We start from the raw sequence: 22059 nt of genomic DNA on the forward strand, positions 1-22059 counted from the left end.
TTAGGCTTCCAGGCACTCCCCTGCTTCCATGCCTTCCATGGCTCCCCAGTGTCCTCTAGATAAAGACCAAACTCAGTGAGGCCCTTAAGATCCTGTGCTCTGGCCTCTGACCATCTCTGGAGCCCACCTCCCGCCATGTCCTGCTCTCTGTGCCACAGAGATCTGTGCCTCCGTACCTCCCGTTCCCTTTGCCAGGCATGCTGTCCCTCTCTGGTTACATCTACCTAGCGGCTTCAGCTCAAGTGCCACCTCCCCCCGACCTCCCACCACAGCTGAGGCCCTCCCGTGCTTTCCCTGCGATTTGTGAAGCCCTATTGTGACCCGGTGGGTCGCTAGGGGTGGCGGCCACAGCCGGTGAGGGTGGAGACGGGGCAAGCTGCAGGCAGCGCGGCCACAGGGCGGGTGCCCCCAAGTGCTCGGCCCCTCAGGAAGTGCCATGTCACATAAATGCCCCTCTCTGATGCATGGGCGGGGCCGGGCAATGACCACACCAGGTGAAGTGGCCTTCGATCTGTCAGAGACAATCTGGGGTGGCGTGAGACAGACGTGGAAGGGAGCTGGCCTCTGGGCTCTGGGGTGAGCAGGAAAGGAAATGGAGGAGGAAGAGAGGCAAGGGGGCTCCGGGGGCCCCTGCAGAGGGCACTGGATACCCACTGAGAAGTCTTGGGAGTAAGTTGGCCCCGTCTCTCGGACCCTCGCTGTGTCCGGACCAGCCTTCCACACGTGGTCTGAACCTGTCTGCACCTCTGGCCAGCGTGGGGGCAAAGGTAAGGCCGCCAGCAGGTTCCCTGTTCGTCTTCAGACCTTCCCAACAGACCGGCGCTGCCCCCTACGATGCCCCACCTACGGCATTTTTACTTTGCATTTTCTAGTAGCCACTTAAAAAAAAATAAGCAGCTGAAGTTAATTTTAATGTTTTTTTTTTTAGTGTTTATTTTTGAGAGAGAGAGAGAGAGTCCAAGCAGGGGAGGGGCAAGGACAGAGGGGGACAGAGGAGCCAAAGCAGGCTCTGTGCTGACAGCAGCGAGTCCATTGAGGGGACTTGAACTCATGAACCGTGAAATCATGACCTGAGCCAAAGTCGGACGTGTCACCGACTGAGCCACCGAGGCGCCCCAAATTTTAATGTTTTATTTAACCCAGTAGATTCCAATATCATTTCATGTAATCCAGATTTTTTAAATTGTTGAGATTTTTTTTAAACTTTTTTTTTCTTACTAAATGTTCAAAATCCAGTGTGTCTTATATTATACTTACAACACATCTCAGGTTGGAGTAGACACATTTCAAGTACTCAACGGCTACATGCGGCTACTGCACTGGCCACTGGGAAGCACTGCTCTAGACGATGCCCTGACAAGAGCCAGGACCATGACTGTATTCACCACAATTATCTCTAGGGTCTGGCATGTAACACATACTCAGGAAATGTTTGTTGAATGACTGGCTGACCGACTGGATAAATGGAAGAATGAATGAATGAATGAATGAACAAATGATCTGAGACCTTGTTAGATCAAAAGCCAGATTCCCAGCATGTGCCATGGGAAGAGCCTAGAAATAAATTCCAGTCCCACTTTTGCATCCAAGCCTTTGCATGACCATAAGTGAGTCCCTCCCCTCTCTGGACCTCAGTTTCCCCATCTGTACGATGGGTTGTGGGTTGGACTGCATGACTTTTTTTCTCTGCCTTTCACTAGAGGTGCTCAGGGGGAGGCTGCTGTCCTCTCTGCAGCTCCCTTCCCTGTGTCAGGCCCCCAGGGAAGTTCCCTGCCCCATTCCCCCAACTACCCCACTCTCCCTCCTCCTGTGTGTGAGACAGGAGGTCTCAGGAGAAGCCTCCAGGTGACCTTCTGTGCAGAACAGAGCCAGGCCTCAGTGGACTCCTGCCAAAAATAGCCGTGGCACAGGGAATGAGCCTACCATGTATCCTCGGGCTTGGCCCTCCTCCTTGGTCACTTCCATATCTCACATTTGTTCAGAGCTGGGAAGAGAGCAGGGCAGCGCTTATCCCTTTGATTCTGTAGAGAAGGAAAAGGAAGGCCAAGAGGTGTGCCCGGTCCTGTCCAAGGTCACACAGTGAACAGGGCAGAAGTGGGCCTCTATTTGCCTCATCTGAAAAATGGGCACAAAACCTGCCTTCGTCCCATCGAATGTCAGTGCCTCAAACCCAGCCTCTGCTACCTACAGCCCTGTGATACTCTGTCTCACTGTACCTCTGGAACTCCTTCTTTGTCAACGGGGATAACAATCATCCGATTGCCGTGCCACTGCAATGTGTTAACGTAGGTAAAGTGCTTCGAAAGTGATAGATATTATTATTAGCCTTCACAGGGGAGCGGTCCGCAGTTCAAATGAGGCGAGGGGTGCGACTGGGATTTACAAACTGTAAAGTCCTCTCTTGAGAGGCGGGCACTTTTTGGCTGCAAACGAGGTTGCAAACTGTACTCCACACAGTGACTTGCAAAGTGTTTTGTGAACGTTGCCGCATTAAGGAGGCTGTTGCAGATTAGCTTTTTATAATCTGAAAGGCACTTCAAATTCATAAATCACTTTGGAGACCTTAGGGCTCTTTGTAAGGGCTTTCTAGACTGTCGAGTGCAAGTCTGAAACGAGTGGCCTTTCAAAGCCATGGGCAAGAAGCAGGGTTTCCCCTCTGATCTCGGCACCATCGCCACCCATGCCAGCCGCTGCGGAGAAATTCCAGCGCATCTGCAGATTCCTGCTATTCTCCTCTGAGGCCAGGGAGGCCTCGCTGCATTGCTGACTCAGCCAAACGGGATGAGTTAAGCAGGAATTGGGCCCCATCTTCCTTGCACTTCTGCCTTGTCTTTTTTCTTTTTTCTACCACAAAGGCAATGAACCTGACACCATTTAAAGATTTCCCTGTGGGCTGGGAAGGTGGTGAGCTCCTGGGCTGCCCGATGACCTTGCTCTGAGGCCCAGACTTGGGCCTGCTCTAGAGACCCAGCCCAGACTGCCTGCTACCCCCGAGTTGACAGAGTAGCAGGGGTTCAAGGGCTGGGGGCAGGTGGAGGCCGCTGCCTTCAAACAGATGTGGGGGGCGGTGCAAAGGCCCCAGGTTCTTGGGTTCCAATCCCAGCCCTGCAACTTTCTCACCTACGACCTTGGGCAAGTTCCCTTACTCTGAGCCGGGAGTCCCTCAGCTGTAACTTAGACTGATAATGCTCTTTTTTTTTTTTTTTTAATTTTCTTTTAATGTTTATTCATTTTTTGAGAGACAGAGACAGAGTGCAAGCAGGGGTGGGGCAGAGAGAGAGGGAGACACAGAATCTGAAGTAGGCTCCAGGCTCTGAGCTGTCAGCATAGAGCCCAAGGCAGGGCTCGAGCTAATGAACCATGGGATCATGACCTGAGCTGAAGTGGGGTGCTTAACCGACTGAGCCACCCAGGCGCCCCTGATAATGCACATTTGCTTGCAGGCTTTGGGTGGCCTGGTGTGCATGCAAATTCTGTCCCTTCTGCTATCCATGGGCCTGTGGGCTTTCCAATAAGGGAGAAATAGAAGGTGAGGCAGCCTTTACAGCTTCGGGGTCATGAGCATGGCATTTCAAGTCCTAAAGACCTGGATTCAAATCCTGGCTCTGTGACACACAGCTTTGTGTCTTTAGGCAAGTCACATCAGCCCCTTGAGCCTTCATTTCCTCAGCTATAAAATGGGTGTAATAATAGTTGCTACCTTGCAAAAAGCTGGTATTTGTGTGGCACAAAATGGCACCTAAGGACTGTTCCATCAATGGTAACTGTGATCTGCCTCTCCCCAAACCACGTGGGGAACCCCAGTGTACTTCCCAAGGCCATGCAATTCCCCTTCCTGTGCCTCCTCACATTTGGGCAATTCCTTGATAAAAAGCCTGCCTTACCATGTGACCCAGATGACAGCTGGGGCCGGCTAGAGTCTTCTGCCCCTGCCGTTTCTGCAGAAACCTTATTTTTTTTTTTTCACAGCCCCATCTCCTTATGGTCCCTGGACTGCATGATGTTGGCCCCAGAGTGGAAGCTCCTCTGAGCTCCTTATACAAACCACGCACAAGCAACACGCCCTTTGCTGTAGGTGTCGCAAAGGAGGGTCTACCGGAACCTGCTCCAGAGCCGTCTCCCTGAGCTCACCCCAGGCTTTCTCCACCTGCTGGCTTCTGCCTCTCTCCCTCCTGCCCTGCCTTCTCTTCCTCTCCTCCCTTTTCAGGAGCAAGACATCAACATTTTGCCTTCTGCCTCCCGCAGCGTACCTCATTTTTTTGAACCAAGCCAGGCTCTTCCAGGGATTGTAGTGAATGCGAGTTTGCTTCATCTAGTTGCATCCATGGGTCTGTGTGATGTTTCAGGGCTGGTACCATGTCCCTGTGCACTGTTGTATCCCCAGCCCCCAGCCCAGTATTTGGCCCCCACTAGGCATTTGGTAAATATGTAGCAAGTAAAAATGAGTGGGACAGGGGCTACCGAGGAAGGGGACTGAGAAAGTTGCTTTCTGTGGCTGTCTGGGGCCTCTCGCTCTTGGAGGTCAGTTCTGTGGCAGAGGGACTAATTCAGGACGAGGCTGAAGCTGATGTGTGTCCGTCTCAGGCCCCAGAAACGACACAGTGCTAACACATTCTTGGCTCCTTCGAGGGCCGTGTGAACAGTAACACTCAGGGGTCCTTCTTTAGGGTCTAACACATCAGCCTGTCCTGAGGGGTACAAAGGGTAGCAAAGAAACAGGGCAGGGGCTCCCAGGACAGGCTTCCCATCAGACTCCCTGGGACTTTACTCCCCGTAAAGTATTTAACCACCAGAGCCACCTGGGCCTCACACCTCCTTCCCAAGACCTGATTCAAATGTCTGATGTGAGATGTAGTGATTGATTTATTAAAAGTCCTAGGTGATTCCAATATACCTCCCTGACACAGAGAAAAGAACTGTGTTTCGTTTTTTGTTTTTAACTAATCTGTCTGTAATGCCTGTGGGGTTTCCACATCGGGCCCCCTGAGGAGCAGGCTGTCGGTAGGCTGGTGGTTCAGGGTGAGGGCCTGGCCAGATGGGAGAGAGGAAGGGATGTGGGCTTTGCAGGCATTGGAGAACCTGGGTTTGAACCCTGTCCTCCAGCATCCCGGCTCTGTGGCCTTGGGCAAGTCACTTCAGCTGTGTGCATGTCGGTGTCCTCTGTTAATTGACAGAATTCCTACTGCGCAGGTTGGCTGGGATCAATCGCCTAACACAGGGTCCAGCCTAGAGCCGGTGTTCCATAAAGTATGGTTCCGTTGCCTTCCTGACCAAGCTACAGGGTGGGAGGGGAGGTCACGTGGGGCCCCCAGCCTGGCTTAGTACCTGACGGGAAGAACCCCGGCCTGGGAGAATGTTCTAGTGCTGACCCATCATGATATGTGACCTTGGCCAAGTCCGCCTCGGTGACCCCATTCAGCTCTGACCCGGGAGACAGGTGAGGGCTGACATTTAAGGGGGTGAATAGATCTGTTTCAGCCAATTCTCTGGGGCAGATCACTCAACCTCTCTGAGCCTCAGTTTCCTCATCTGTGAACAGAGATCCAGCAGTGTGCACATCTCACTGCAACTCTGTTTGGTGACGTCATGTCACTAGCTTGGAGTGGGCCACGGTGGAGTATTGACACCACGTAAATTGGCAAACATTACAAATCAGGATTTCCCCGGCCTCCCCTTCCATCCCCACTCTGCCCCTGACAGTTCACCAGCACATCGGCCACCGGGACTCCGATAAATCAACTTTCACCATGGTTGTTGGGAGATTCAGAGAACTATTGCCTGTTAAGCAATTAGCACAGCACCTGGGACTTAGCACAGCACCTGGGCACTAATATGTGCTAGTCACACACAGTTAAAATTTATCAGCTATCACTTTGTCTCTGGCCTGATAAATGGTGATCACATGTGTGATCTCATATAGCTTTAACAACCCTAGGAAATATCTAGAAGAGGAAATTCAGGCTCAGACGGGCTCGCTGACTTCAAATGCAATTAAATTTTGCAGGCCTACTATGTGCTGGGTTTATTTTTATATACCCATCTCAGTTCAGCCTCACCAACCCCTTTTTCTCACTACAGTTGAAAGGCCCAGAATGGGCAAGCGACCCGCCCGAGGTCCCACGTTGAGCACGGGGCCTTGTATCTGTCTTGAACCTACATGCACGGGTCTCCGCTTCTGCCCGGCTCCCTCCGAACCACATCCAGCTGCATTCTCTTCTGAATCGGGGTAAGCTTTGCCGTTATGATCTCTCTGGCCCTTTCTAGCTCTGACATCCTCGGTATTTAAATCAGCACATGAATATTTCACAAGCATCCCCGGCGAAAATAACCCCCTGCCTGGTTATGTCAGGCCGGGGCCCCAGTGGCTGCCGGGCGCTTCAGCTATTTGCGAGACCTGCAATTCCGCGAGGCCGCCCGGCAGCAGCCAAGGAATCGATAGCCTTTAAATAAGTAATTAGAGGAGCTGAGGACGTCGGCACAGCCAGGAGTGAGCAGGGGAATATAAACTCATAACTCTCCCAGACTCACTGTGGAAGGCCGGGCTCTGTTTCTTTTTTTTTTTTTTTTTTAATTTTTTTTTTTTTTTTAACGTTTATTTATTTTTGAGACAGAGACAGAGCATGAACGGGGGAGGGTCAGAGAGAGGGAGACACAGAATCTGAAACAGGCTCTAGGCTCTGAGCTGTCAGCACAGAGCCCAATGCGGGGCTCGAACTCACGGACCGCGAGATCGTGACCTGAGCCGAAGTCGGCCGCCTAACCGACTGAGCCACCCAGGCACCCCCCGGGCTCTGTTTCTTGCTCAAGACGTGTGGCGGGGCCCGGGGCAGGGCGAGGGGTGGGGGAAGCACAGGGAAGCGGAAGATGAGGCATTTATTGAGCCCTCCCCATGTGTCAGGGCTTGCTCTCATCATTGCCATGCCCAGTGTTCTCCAAAGATGTTAAGGCTCAGAGAGGGGAAGTCAGTTGCCCAGGACCACACAGCTAGGAAGTGGCAGAGGCTGCAGGCCTGTCTGACTTGAGCACAGATTTCTCTCAGCTTTGGCACTATTGACCTCTTTTTGGCCAGGTAATTCTTTGTTTTGGGGGTGGGGGGCCCTCCTGTGCATTATAGGATGTCTTAGCCCTGGCCTCTACCCTCTAGATGCTGGTTGCACGTCCTCCTCACTTGTGACACTCGAAAATGTCTCTGAACATCGCCATATGTCCCCTCGGGGGCAAAATCCCCCTCCGCCCCGGTGAGAGCCCCTGCTTTAGAGTCTGTGTTTACTAGGCTGTTCCTCTCCTCTGCTGTCGGTGGCTTTTAGGATAAGGATCAAAATCTTTCTCCCCACCGAGAGAGGCAGTTCTGGAACCAAAGTCAGGCCAGGTGAGAGCACACCAGCTGTGTGACCTTGGGCTAGTTCTCAACCTCTCCGTGCCCCGGTTTCCCTATCTGTAAAATGAGCCCTCGTCCCCACAAAAGGTGATCGTGAGGTTTAAATGAGTTAGCGTATGTGAAGCATTCAGAGCAGTGCCTGGCACACACAGTGTGAGCCATCACGACAGTCCAAGGGCCTGCGTGACCGAGTCCCAGCCCATGCCTGTTCTCCCCATCAGAAAGGGGAGAAGGACCCCAGCTCCTGCTAGGGAGCTCCACAACAACTTCTGCTGTTCCCCGTCTTCCCCTCGCACTCCCCCTCCTGCCAGCCTTGGAGATGCTGGAGAAAACAGCGACAAGGACGGCCACATAGTCCCACAGGATCACAAGGCACTAAGAACAAAAACTGCCTCTTCCTCTTTCCCTGCAGTGCTGGTGGTGCATAGAGAGGCGTGTGGAGGTCCGCACCTGATTTACAAAAGCATCCGATTAAAATACAGTTCCTTTTATTATCCAGTAAACTATAAAAATACATATAAACAAACACATTTTGTCATTGGAGTTGGTCAGCACATTTTACTGGTCATTAGCGTGTGTTTTTGTTGCACTGATGTCTGTTAAAAACAAGGTTCCAGAATGCTGTCCTCCTTTGGGTGCTTGGGAGAAATAGTATCTAGAAAGGCATTCCAAGGTGTCCTTACAGGAACAGCTCCCAGTGCAGGAGCATATGTGGGCGTGGCTTAAATCTTCCCTTTCTTTAGACGGAAGGGTCCCTAGACATTACCAGGTCTAGTCTTCTCCTAGTGGAGGAATCTGAGGCCCAGGACTGTCCTTTGTCTAAGATCAGAGAACAACTTGTTCAGCAACCGTTTTCTGAGTGTATTAGTGAGCCCCAGCTGCTGTAATAGATAGGCCCTCAACCTCAGTGGCACAATGGAGTTGTCTTTCTTGCTCACATGGCAGGTGTTCTGGTTAATGAATGAGCCTTCTAGATGATGACTCATGGGCCCAGGTTCCTTACTTGTGGCTGCACCCTCCTCTAGGGCCTCAGAATCATCCGCTTTCAGCTGGATGGGGAAAGAATTCTGAAGATTGCACATTTTTACAGATTTTTACAGGTTTTTTTAATTAAAAAAATTTTTTAATGCTTATCTATTTTGGGGAGAGAGAGAGACAGAGTGTGAGTGGAAGAGGGGCAGAGAGAGAGGGAGACAGAGAATCTGAAGCAGGCTCCAGGCTCCAAGCTGTCAACATAGAGCCCGACACGGGGCTTGAACTCATGAACCATGAGATCATGACCTGAGCCATGTTTAACCATGGATGTTTAACCAACTGAGCCACCCAAGTGCCTGGAGTCTTTTTTTTGTTGTTGTAATTAATGTCAGGCTGGGGAGTGGCCCATGTTGCTTCTATGCATGTTTCATTGGCCATTCCTAAGTCATATTCCATACCTAACTGCAAATGAGGCTGGGAAGTGTAGTCTGGCTGTGTGTTCAGAAGGAAGAAGACACAGACTGGTGGGTAGTGGACCAGGTCTCAGTGTCTGGCCCTGGGCTAGAAGCTGCCTGGGCAGGGATGGCTAAGAAGGCAGACCTGCCCTGTTGGGGCTCACAGCGTGGAGGCGGTGGGGTAGGGTAGCAGGTGCAGGCAGCTAATGTCCTCAGCCTGAGGTTCAGAATAAGGACTTGTCTTTTTGAGCCCTCCCTCCCATTGATCACTGGAAGTCTATTTACTTCTCTCTAGAGAGACCCCATCCCACGATAAGACTGAGACTGCTGGGGTCCTTGCCAACTCAGTCCAAAAGGAGTCAGCGATCCCTGTTTCTAAAAGACTGCAGAGAAGAAACTGGAACGCCTGGTTCATTTTCTGAAAGGCCCTATTCTCTGCAGTCTTTCCTTTTCGGGGGAGGTGGAGGGAGCCTCTCTCCCCAGGTCACCTGTCACTTCACACTGCCACAGGCCTGGGCTCTCAATAGAACAGCTCTGGAGAGATGGCCTGGCTCCTCAGTTCACCTGCACGTGTGTGCACACGCACGTGCACACATGCACGTATGCACACGTCCCTCAGAGCCACCTATAGCAGGGCATCTGGGTGGCTCAGCTGGTTAAGTGTCCGACTTCAGCTCATGTCATGATCTTGGAGTTCGTGGGTTTAAGCCCCGCATTGTTGGGCTCCATGCGGGCAGCACAGAGCCTGCTTGGGATTCTCTCTGCCCCTCCCCAGCTCACTCACACACACACACACACACACACACACACACACACACACACTCTCTCTCTCTCTCTCTCTCTCTCTCTCTCTCTCAAAATACATGTATGAACTTTAAAAAAAGAAAAGAAAAGAACTAGCTATAGCACACATTTGCCACTTTTGTTAACCAGTATCTATTTGGGGGATCCCAAGATGGTGAGAGGACCTCCCATTACAGAAGCTGATCGGGGCAGATATCTGCACCCCCATCAGCTAGAATAGGGACATGTGGCCCAGAGTGTGGCCAAATGGACGTGCCCTCCCAGGACTTTGCTTTGTTTTGTATTTTAATTTTTTTCAACATTTATTATGTTTGAGAGACAGAGAAAGAGCACAAGCAGGGGAGGGGCAGAGAGAGAGGGAGACGCAGAATCTGAAGCAGGCTCCAGGCTCCGAGCTGTCAGCACAGAGCCTGACGCGGGGCTGGAACTCAGGAACGGCGAGATAGTGACCTGAGCCAAAGTCGGATGCTCAACGGACCAAGACACCCAGGTGCACCCCAAGGACTTTGAATCTTTACAGTGACACAGGCACAGGGCCAGTCGAACTTTAAAGGCCACTGCAGCAGAATGGCATCTAGTGATGTGTGATACATCATCTCCATGTCCCAAGGTGCCAGCAGGAGCCCCAGGGATCAGCTGGCAGATGGCACCTTGGCTGGGCTTTAACTCTCTGGGTTCCCGTTAAGCCTGTTTCTCCAGTTCCCTTGCATGCACCACCTGACACTTTTCCAGACAATTCCTTTAGGTTAACTGGAGTCAGTTTTTACTAACTGCAGCCGAGAACCCTTCTTATGCAGCCCGTGCTGGAGCCAGGCCACCAACCCACGCCCTCCAGGATTTCCTTTGCTGCCAGCTTCACCCAGGGCCATCCCAGACCCCACCCCCCACCTCCCCCCCCCCCCCCACAGGACTCACAGCTTCCACACTCAAGGGAGAAGCCAAGGCTCCTGGCTCTTTCCTCCAGGAGATTCTGAGCAAATCTCTAATTAACCTGTCTGTTCACACTCCTTCGACATCCAAAGTTCTCAAGAGGGCTGTGGGCAGAACCAACGTAATTGGTTTTCTTTGCAATCCTGTGTATTTTATGCATTTAAAACTGTTATTCTGAGAAGAGGTCCATCGTCTTCGCTCAGTGCCAAAGGGGTCTGGGGCGCCAGAAAGGTGAGGATCCCCCCTGGACTGCTGGTAACAGGATTCCCTCCTCCATGATGCAAGGCTCCTTTGCTTTATGAGACCCCTAATGGGTTGGACGACCACCCCATCCTCCCGGGGCCATTCTTTCTGGAAAGAGATCCCTACTTCCTTCTGGGGCCAGCTCCTCTCCCCACCCTAGAGGTAGGTGGTCCCAGCAGAGGCCGCCATGGTGTCACATAACCCCACTCTCCAGCTTCAGCTGACTGGTTAGGGAGGGCCGGGCTCTGGACCCAAGCCAGGCCAGACAGGCCCTTCTCTGCAGTTGCTGTTTTTTTGCTTCTTCTTTCTCTTTCTCTTTTTTTCTTTTCCTTTCCTTTCTTTTGAGAGAGAGAGCATGAGCAGGGGAGAGGGGCAGAGGGAGAGAGAGAGAGACTCTCAAGTAGGCTTCATACTCAGCATGGAGCGGGACGCATGGCTTGATCCCATGACCCAGGGATCACGACTTAAACCAAAATCAAGAGTTGGACACTCAACTGACTGAGCCACCCAGGTGCCCCTCTGCAGTTGATTTTCTAAAGTGGAACTCGGGGTCACCAGTTACACTCTTCCCTGTGGGGGCTCAGAGTTGAGAGTGGTCCAGTTTCCCACAAAGTAAGGGAAGCCAATTGAGTAGGACAGAGAGGCTGAAGAGAGAGAGACAGAGACAGAGAGACAGAGAAGAAAGGAAGAAAGAGAAGGGGGGGATGCGGGGAGGGGAGGGGAAAGGGAAGGAGAGGGAGCTGGCTGCATCCTGGCCCATGGTTTGTTTAGTTGTGACCCTGCTGGTTTGGTATTCATTTAGGTATGGTTATTCATTGCTTCCTTAAGTTCCCCATTTTTGGCCTCAGCTAGTTGGAAATGTAGTTTGTCACTGTCTGTCTTATTCCCACTGAATCCCCAGGGTCTGCACAGAGACTGGCACATAGTAGGTGTGCAGTCAGCACCCGTGAATGAAGGAATGAATGAATGAACAAGGTACGGAGGAGAGGGTGAGTGTGTCTACGTGGGGAGATGTCAGGAATCATATGGGGCGGGAGGTGGTGTTCAAAGTGGGATTTAAAGGGTTAATAGGAGCTTTCTGGATGACAGCTGTGGGGGAAGAGGCTGGAAAAGACAGCAGAGACTAGGTTGAAAAAGGCTTAACTATCAGACTAAAAATTGGGATTTTTAAATTATTTCTCATGCCTCTTTATTTTGAGAGAGAGGGAGAGAGAGAAAGTGTGAGCAGGAAAGGGGCAGAGAGAGATGTGGATGTAAAATCCAAAGTAGGCTCTGTGCTGACAGCAGCAAGCCCGGTGTGGGGCTCAAACTCATGAACCAAAACGCAAGAACGTGACCTGAGCTGAAGCCAGATACTCAACCAACTGAGTTACCCAGAGCCCCAGGGTTTTGGGGGTTTTTTTTAAATTGTATTTAAATCCAAGTTAGTTAATATATAGTGTAATAATGGTTTCAGGAGAATTTAGTGATTAAACATTAGGATTTTTAGGGGCACCTGGGTGGCTCAGTCAGTCAAGGTTAAGCGTCTGCCTTCAGCTCAGGCCATGATCTCACGGGTCCATGGGTTTGAGCCCCGCATGGGGCTCTGTGCTGTCAGTGTAGAGCCTGCTTTGGATCATCTGTTCCCTTCTCTCTCTGCCCCTCCCCCCCCCCCCATGCTCTCTGTTTCTCTCAAAAAATAAACATCAAAAAAAGTTTTTTTTTAATTGGGATTTTTACAAGTAGTGGCTTATCTAGGTCTAAATTCTAAGTGTTCCTAATGATGCCTGAGCTCCATCTATATGAGCAAACGTGTGGGTGCTCTTAGGCTCCCCTCATGGCCCTGCCTCTAGAGACCCTGCTAATAGGAAAATCAGGCTCTCTTTCCATCCCACCCAACACCCTCCATCATCCCCGACTGCCCCCACAGCGGTCCCTGCTAAGCCTTCTTGTGGCTCCATCCAGCAGGTCCTGACCTTCACCGACCTCTGGGCAGCCTTCCACCTTCTGACGTTCACCCCCACTGCTTCTCCCCCGCAGCTCCTTGTCTGTCCCTCTCGAGGTCTTTTCTTCCTGGACCCACAGCCATTCCTTAAATATCAGTGGCCTTCAGTGCCTGTACTGCTTCCTTCCCTCGCTCTGCACTCCCCCTGGATGGCCCCTTCCCCTCCCGTGGCTTCAGGGACCACTTCAAGCTGCACATTCCCATCGGCTCCAGACGCAATTATCTGGAGACTGGACCTTCTCCTCCGGGCTCTGCCGTGGGCACTTTGGACGCAAACACATCCCAAATCAGACTCATCATCTTCCCCTCCTGCCCACTGTTTGCACCCTCCTCCTGATGTACATACCGCCTCCTGTTCTGTGAAGAGCCTGTGAGGAGAGGGAAGGAAACGGGCTCGGAGGAGGGCAGGACTGAGCACATGGAGTGTCTGCCTGACTCCGGTCATGCTACTCGATTAGGACTCAGGATGGGGCAGTATTTCTCACCTCTGACCCCCAGGCCTCCGGGGGCCCGGCCAGTAAACGTTGACCAGATCGATTTCCACCGTGTTGGGAAGTCAGCGGTCAGCTGCTGACCACACTGTCAATTATTCAGGCTCCCTGGGATTCCACCAAGAGCAACGATTTAACTAAAGCATGGCTCCATTGTCCTCACGCACCCAACTTTCCCTCAGAGGCCTGGGCGGGGGGGGGGGGGGGGCGCCTCTTGGAGCAGCCAGGCAGAGGTCTGACCCAGCCCCTGCTCCCACTCCTCAACCCATATGTCCATCCAGGACTTGAGAGAGTCTTCATCAGGCGGTGTCTTGGAGGTTTTCCTGGGCCAAGGCGGGGAGGGGGCTGAGGCCTTGAAGGCATAGCTGGGACCAATGGCCGGAAGTTACCTGAGGCAGGTCCCGGCAGGTGTAAGCTAGCGGGCAGCAGACCACCATCCGGAGGCACAGCTATCACACAGAGAGACTGGACTGTCAAGGAGAAATAACGATCATTTTCAGGGTGCTTTAAATTTGCAAACTTCTCATGACATGCATCATCATGTGGCCTCCAGCCTTTTTTGGGAACCAGGTGATACAGAAATAAAAACACGTTCATTTGATAGTTGCTTATTGAACAGGTCAGGCACTTTGCTAGGTGCTGTGGATGAGATAAGAATATCAATTTGGCCCCTCCCTTGAGTAATACTAGCACTAATGCTAATAATAAGGGGAACTCTGATGTGTCACGGAAGGTTCTAAACACTCGACATGCTTCAAGGCACACTACCCTCATAACAACCCAGTGAGGTGGCTGCTGGAGCTGTCTCCATTTTAAAGGCAAGGCAAGATTTTACAGGTGAGGCACAGAGAGGTACAAAACGTGCCCAAGGTCACACAGTCTCTGCAAATGATGCAGCTGCTCTCAGCCTCTGATCAAAGTTGTGTGTGTGGGGAGGGGGGGTTCGTTGGGGTTAGGTAGATGATCACATATGTAATGATCTAACAGAGCTGTGGAGGAGAGATCAGAACTAATCTATCCAGGTTGCAGGGAGGAGGTGACGAGTCAGTGAAGGCTTTCTAGAAGTGTCCTTTAAGCCAAGAACTTCGGGAAGAAGAGTTGGATGGGGGAAGAGTCCAGGGAAGGAGGAACATTTACAGCGGTAGCACTTCCAGCTGGAAGACCCTGCAGCCCCAGTGCCCTGAGAGGACCCCCTCTGGGCCTGGGCAAAGGGGAGCAGGCAGACGGGGCCACGGCTGCGCTTCAGCCTCCCCCTCACTGTGCCCACTTCCTCTCTGTCTGCCAGCTGTATTTTTAGAACTCTTACTTTCCGATGGCTGGTGGGCTGGCAGTATCTGGGCCTTCCTCGGGACTTTTATAGTCTCCTATGGCGGGTGTCTCCATCACAGCCCTCCCCTCGGAGACCTGAGCTGCTGGGCTGATCGGAAGCCCCTGAAGCCCTGCCTGCTTCACCGACACAGTCGGTAACCGGTCCCCTGGGGTCAAGGGGCCCACACTCAATTGCCAGTTGACACTGGCCACCTCTTTCCCCTCTGTCTGCTTTCTCTCTTTCTTCCTGCCAGTTCAGTGCCACTCCGCTCCACGGTCCCGATCTGTGTCAGACACCGGGCTGCTGGGCGCCGACAAGACAGACCTAAAACTGACTTGAGTGCCTATAGCATCGCCTGTGCTAGAGGCAGGGTGAGTGTACACGATTCATATCCCAAACTGGGACATGCGTGAAAGCAAAGGGGCGCTGTTAACAGTTCTGCTGGGAGCACAGCATCAACCCAAGCAGACTGAGATGGGAGGTCACCGCAGTTCAATAGAAGGATGGAAAAGTGAGGAGAGACTTGATGAATGCAGGGGCAGGTAGAAGGGAGTCTTGGCCAGGGTAATGGCACTTGCAAGGATGCAGCAAGTTTGGGGATAAGTGGAGAGTTTATGGTGGCCATAACCCGGTACCTGGACCATGGAGAGGGGGCGGGAGGAGAGCCCAGGGTGGACTCCTGGTGGGAAAAGGTGGACAGTTCGGTACAAGTGGAATAGAGTGGCAAGACCTGTCACCCCTGGGCCCATGGCAGGCATCACCAATTGATCATTGCACTCTCCTTCCCATGGATTCAACCTGCCAGCCCTCAGCACAATGCTGGGGCTGGTCACTTCCAGCTGTCAAGCTGTGCACTAGAGGAAACCTATTTGCCACAAGGGGTTCAGCAATGGGTACAGGGTGTACTTAGCCGGACAAAAGGCTGGAGTTCAAATAGAGAGAGGCCCAGAATGCGGGACCAAGGAGCTGGAATCTTCTCCAGGTGTTAGGGAGTCGTGTTAGGGGGAGGGATGTACCAAAGACTAACATTTCAGGAGTCTTGGGAAGGTTGCCGAGGTGGCAGGGAAGCCAGTGAGGGGGTGCCGACATCCAGGTGAGAGAGGAAGATCTCTCCCCTCCCCTGAACTGGGAGCAGAGAAGGTTGTCCGATGACTGAGCAGATGCTGTGGGGCAGGAAGAGAAGAAGAAGGCATTGAGGATGCCTCCCAGGCTTCCCCGGGGCCTGACTTGGAGTCTGGGAGCACACTGTCTGCCAGGCAGGTGTGTCAGCACTGTGGGGGGTCCTGATGGGAAGCTTTGCTCCAGAGGTCACCAAACAGTGCAGGATCTCCGAGGAGAGGGCCACCCTAGACTCGGTGCCCCCAGGATGGGGATGGGGCAAACTGGTTCGGCAGGTGTTACCAGAGAGCACCGGGGCCTGGAGAAATTTGCCTTTTGAGGGAATGAACCATCACAAAGATCTCATCCCTGCCCCTCAGGACCCTACAGAGGAGAAGGGGGGCCTGCAGTGGTTCCCGCCCCATCTCTGAGCAACGGGAGCCCAAGGGAGCTGCTTGCAAAGTTTCAGGGTGACTTCCACAAAGGGAAACTGACGCTTCATTCCCTGGTTGGATGTCCGCTTAGCCATGGGCTGCCACCTGCCCCAGGGTCACCAGAGTGGGACATGGACACACGGCCAGGGTAAGGCCCTGGGGTCTGGTTCTGGAGAGGAGCAGGGACCGAGCCAGTAGAGTCTGTGGAGGGCCAAAGGGAGCGGGGGCTGCAGACTCCCTGGCGCCCTCTCGGCAGGGGGGGCAGTGTGGCTGCGGAGCCAGCTGACAGGTGCAGACTTGTCTGGAGAGGGACCACCGGTGCCCGGGGGAGGGCCCGGGAATTGAGTCCCTGGTCCGTGGGATCTTTGGGAGCCTCCGCCCATTATCACCAGACCTACAGGCTTTGAGCTAAGTCCGCCCCAGCCCTGACTCCCAACAAGGGAACCAGAGCCTGGCCAGATGTCACTAGAGGAACGGCCATTTCCCTCTTCCTTCTCCCCCAACCTCCACCCTAGAGGTGAACCTGGAGGTGTGTGCATGTGCGTGTGTGTGTGACAGAGACCACCCTGCCCTCTCCAGCCCTCCCCCAAGTGCATGTACTCTTGTGCGTGCGTACACACACACACACACACACACACACACACACACACAATTTGAGGCCCTAGCTTAGCTTACCTTGAACTCCCAGCTTAGCTTACCTTGTGGAAAAAGAAGAAAGTTTTGGGTCAAATCTGAACCTGAAGTTTTAAAATGACCAGGTGTTTTTTTTTTTTTCTTTTTTAAGTAGGCTCCACACCCAACATAGGGCTGGAACTCATGATCCTGAGATCGAGTTACTTGCTCTACTGACTGAGCCAGCCAGATGCCCCTAAAAATGGTCAGGTGTTAACCAGAATGAGACTTTTTTTTTATAAGTTTGAGAGAGAGGGAGAGGGAGAGAGAGAAAAGGATAGAGGGAATCCCAAGCAGTCTCCCCACTGTCAATGCAGAGCCTGATTCGGGGACTGCATGCACAAACTGAGTTTACGACCTGAGCCTAAGTTGCATGCTTAACCGACTGAGCAGCCCAGGCACCCCTGATCCTTCTTTTATAACCAAAAGGTCTAAGAGCTAAAAAATGGACCAAAGCACTGTCAAAGGTGCATGTCTCCCAACTGGTAGGAGAGTTCATAGAAAAATAACTGTAACCTAATGAGCTGAAAGTCCTTAACAAGCTGTTTACAAAGGGAACCCCAAAAGGGAATTGGATTTGAAGGGAGAAAGATGATTAGACATAAGGATGGAGTGAGGTGTTGTTGAATGAACTAGGCAGAGGGACCCAGGAAGGTTGGATACCTGCCTCTGCACTCACCCCTCCCTACAAGGTCTGGGGGAGCCGTATTTATGGGAAACGGGGTCACTGTGTTATTGGTTGGGCTTCTGCTCCCAGGCCTGACTCCGAGCCCTCCCTAGGCCAGCTTCCTCCAAGTCAGACCCAAATCTCAGGATCCCTTTGTTAAGTGGGCCCAGTGGGATGGGTGTGAGGCAGGGGATCATGCAAATGACCTTCCAGGGGGGAAGGAGCCAACAGAAGCAAGCCTCTGGCCCCCACTTAGCCCACCGCTTCTACAGCATGGCTGGGAAGGTAGCAGAAGTGGAGCACAGGGTCCAGAAGGAAGGAGGGGAGAACACCAGCATGAGGCATCGGGTTCCTCCTGGCACCCACCTGCTGGTAAACATGGCTCAGTCCAGGGATCTGACTCCTGAGGTCTAGTTCCTTGTGGGTGGAGGTGGGGTAAGGGAAGCAAGGGGGTGAAGGAGGGAGCTCTTGCCTCCCCCAGCTCCCCATGCCTAGGGCCGTAGAGAGGAATTCAGCCTGGGCCCTGAATTGGGGGGGCCTGTGGCATATCCAGGGGTGAAGGATAAGAGGTCAGGGGCTCTCAGGAGAGAACTTGGGTAGAAGACAGAAATCTGGGAGTCATCGGGGGATGCCTCCAACCTCGGTGCAAACGTGCAAATGCAGAGAGGAGGAGAAGAGGCGGCGAGGAGAAGGGAGCCTGGGGGAAGCCAACTTTTGGAAACCAGAGGAAGAGCTGCAGGAACTCTAACCCTAAGAGCCTGCAGCTGCCAGATCCTGGCCACCCTCTGGGCCAGACCCCCTCTGGCAGCTGCCAAGATGCATCTCTGCTGCTCTGGGAAACCTAATGGCCTGCGTCTGCCCAGGTGGGCAGCGGGACAAGTTCACCTCCCCGCTTCCTGCCTCCCCCTCCTCCAGCGTCGGCTACTGCTCTGGGCTGCTCTCCGGGGCCAGCCAGCGCTGCCCTCCCCCCTCAGGCCCCACGTTCCAGACTTTCTCCTCATCAGTTTACCAGCCTGGTCTCATTCCCTCTCCGGAGCCTCTCGCCAAGTTCTGCCTGGCTCCCTGCCCCTCTCTTCTCCTCTCCTTAGAGCAGGAGCCAGTTGGGGCCCCTTCTGCAGACGCAGCCTCGTGCCAGGCCCGGGGACCCCTCCCACCAAGCTAGCACTCTCAGCCTTCCAAGCGCGTCTGCGTCTGTCTTCACACCCAGTTCTGACAAGAGGGTTTATGCTCCGTGTCTGAGACTGAGCCCCCGGCACTGGTCTCTGTCCCATGTTTGTCACATATGCCCAACCTGGGCCACACAGACTGGAGTCAGGATCCTCAGACCCTAGCCCCAGGCTGCAGCCACAGGGATGCAGACGGGAGCTGATATTCTCAGGGTTCGGGGCCTCTCTAAGCCTTAGTCGGCCATCTGTAGGCAACCCATTTGTCAGCTGGGGTCCCCCAGTCCCGTACGATTTTAAAAATACCGGTTCAGATCCATATTCCACAGCCTGTGGAAATGCAAAAATATCTTTAATATCCTTTGGAGACTTCTGGAATGGTTTGTTTTTTCACACTCCCCTCTGCATCAGAGCTGTGGCTTCTGGTAAATTCATTTAGTGTCTGGATTGGGCCGCTGACCCAGGCCTGCTGTTTCGTTTTTACACAGCTCTGGCCGAGACAGGGAATGCAGTGGCCACCTTCCGCTATTTCCACTAGAAACCCATGGAGGAAGGTATCTGTGTGTAAGGCAGGCAGGCACAGGGAGATTTAGGGAAGTGGGGTGAATGGTTCCAAGTGCTACAATTAAATCAACTTCAAACGGAACACTGGACATCCTGTTCTTAAAAGTTCTCGGGTCACCCCACCCCTGGGAAGTTTCATGAGCCCTTTGACCTCACTCAGTTCCCCAGCCAGTCCTGGCTCTTTATCTTCCTTGTTTGCATGTCTCTTCCTTGAAAGGCAAAATAGTGCAGTGGTCCAATGCAAGGGCCTGTCTCTGTGAGCTTGGCTGTGCATCTTATCAGCTGTGTGATCATAGGAGAATTACTTAACCTCTCTGAACCTCAAGCTTATCTTTTATGAGAATCGTAAAAGTTGAAGGTAACAGGATTTGTGGAGAGGATTTCATAAAGCGATTCATGGGAAGCCCTTAGCACAGTGTTAGCTCAATGATGTTAGTTATTACTACTACTACCATTATTATTATTATTAAGTGGTTTTTTTTGAGAGAGAGAGAGAGAGAGAGAGAGAGAGAGAGAGAGAACACAAGTTGGGGAGGGGCAGAGAGAGAAAGGGAGACAGAATATGAAGCAGGCTCCAAGCTCTGAGCTGTCAGCACAGAGCCTGACATGGGGCTTGAACCTATAAACCATGAGATCATGACCTGAGCCAAAATCAAGAGTCAGATGCTCAACCAACTGAGCCCCCCAGGTGCCCCTTTTACTACTATTATTATTAACCCCTCCAAATTCTCTTCTTACTCTCCTCCGCAGAACAATTCATCCTTCTTGGGCATTATCCCAAATACTGCACATCTGTACATATGTAAGCCCCGGAAGGGCTGAGGCACAGAAAAGACTTATTCTTTGAACAGGATTGACCCTCCTTTGAAAGGGGGCCAGCTGAGACTGTGAATGGGCCTAACAGTGACCCCTGTGGTGGTAAATACTAAACAAACATATGCCCTTCCTTCCTCTTTCTCTATCTCCCCACCCTGCTCCCCATTAGGCTGAAAGTGGATAGCCGTGACCAGCAGTGGCAGATCGGGGCCTCATGGGAATTAGCTCGATTTTCCTGAATTATTGAGAAAGAGGTGCCCTTTTGCAGGGGTTCCTACACAGCCTGGAGTTGCTGTGGGACCGTTTTTTCTACCTCATGGGAAATCCTAAGAATGAAGCCAACATAAACAAAAAGACAGTTTCTGGGTGATCTCATTTGAGTTCCTGCAACCTACCACACTTAGATTTAGCTCTTGAGTTTTCTTTCCAGTCATATAAGCCCAGAAATCCCCCTTTTCTTTTTTAAGCTGGTTTGATTTGAGCTTCTGTCATGTAAAATTGGATGAATCTTGACTAAAGATTATTGAATCTTGAATTTCAACTACAAATGGGGTATATTATAAAGCAAGGGGGGATAGCATGGAATTCACTGCAAGAAGTATAACCAGAAATCACAGGAATGGAAAGGTTCCTCTGACTCCATTTCTCTCTCTCTCTCAGGCCAACACATACAATCTCCCATTTCTGCTTTTTCTCTGCATATCTGCTTCTTGTTTTTTAGTTCTGCTGAGCTGTGTTTTTGCTGGCTCATCCAGGTAAAGGTCCCAGGTCTAATGTTCATTGGCCCAGATTTGGATCATGTGACCACCCTGAACCATTCATTGTAATTGGTCAAACAGTGAGCCGTTACCTCTGGATCTGGGGATTAGGATCAGGCCCACCTAAACCAAACAAACTGAGAGGATCAAGAATGGTTTAAAAAAAATCAAAGTATTGTTTCCAGACCCATGGGGAATGAATGCCCCCCCCCCACCACACACACACACACACACTCAGCATCTCTAACATGGAGTTAAGTGAATTTCTGTTTGACCAACCAGTCAAGCCCTGAATAAGCTCAGGGCCAGCTTCTTGTCCCAGAAGAGCACCTCTAATGGAAACTTCCACCTGTGACAACAGCTTCTGGAGATCTGGTTTTGCTTGGGCTTTCTTTAATCTGTTTTCAAATCTTACCACATGCTAGAGGGGAGCTGGTTCTGACTCTGGCCCCTGCATGAGGCTCTGGCATGGCGTCACTTGAATTTTAAATGCCCCATCACATGGAATGATGATGGGGAGGTGGGGAGCTCCCAAGGAAGACGCCAGGGAGCGAGGAAGGGATCACTGCAGAGGGACCCTCAAGGATGGACAGCAAGAACTCAGGGCTAGAATCAAGAAAACAAATGATCACAAGTGTAAGTGAGGGTGCAGAGAACTTGGAGCCCTCATACATTGCTGATGGGAATACAAAATGGTACAGCCACTTTGGAAAACAACCTGGCAGGTCCTCAAAAAGTTGAACACAGAGCTACAGTATGACCCAGCAACTCCACTCCTAGCCATACACCCAGGAGAAATGAAGACTCATGTCCACACAAAACCTTGTACATGAATCTTCATAGCAGCATTAGTCATAATTTCCCAGAGTAGAGACAATCCAAATGTCCATCAACTGGTGAATGGATAAATAAAATGTGGTACATCCATTCAACAGAATATGATTCCCCCATGAGAGGAAATAAACTGGTACCTGTTACCACATGGTTGAACCTTGAAAGTCTTTTTTCCTTCTTTCTTTTGGCAGATCATCAAACCTTTTCTATTTTAAAGCTAGAAGGATTCTTAGGGTTGGCAAACTATGGTCCACAGGCCACATTGGCCTGGTTCCTATTTTAATACATTTAGGGTTTTTTAATTGATTTATTTTTTAAATTCCCATATGGTTAACATATAGTGTTACATTAGTTTCAGGTGTACAATATAGTGATTTACCAATTCTATACATTATTCAGTGCTCATCACAGTAATTGTACTCTTAATCCCCTTCACCTATTTCACCCATCCCCCCACCCACCTCCCCTCTGGTTTTCAGTTCTT

At 51.7% G+C, this 22059-nt stretch overlaps 1 long non-coding RNA gene across 3 annotated transcripts; it reads left to right on the top strand.

Annotated features, from left to right (window-relative positions):
* The first annotated feature begins 350 nt into the window (after positions 1-350).
* On the top strand, positions 351-19249 carry LOC131491367 (uncharacterized). 3 transcript variants are annotated; one of them, XR_009251415.1, is made up of 4 exons: positions 351-767; positions 3970-4328; positions 6079-6226; positions 19092-19249. It is a non-coding gene; the product is annotated as an uncharacterized LOC131491367 (long non-coding RNA). The 3 variants fall into 3 exon arrangements; XR_009251417.1 differs by having other exon boundaries at positions 3970-4071; XR_009251416.1 differs by lacking the exon at positions 19092-19249 and adding an exon at positions 11687-12140.
* The last annotated feature ends 2810 nt before the right edge of the window (positions 19250-22059 follow it).

Source organism: Neofelis nebulosa, chromosome 12 (genome assembly GCF_028018385.1).
Source record: "Neofelis nebulosa isolate mNeoNeb1 chromosome 12, mNeoNeb1.pri, whole genome shotgun sequence".
Taxonomy (NCBI): domain Eukaryota; kingdom Metazoa; phylum Chordata; class Mammalia; order Carnivora; family Felidae; genus Neofelis; species Neofelis nebulosa.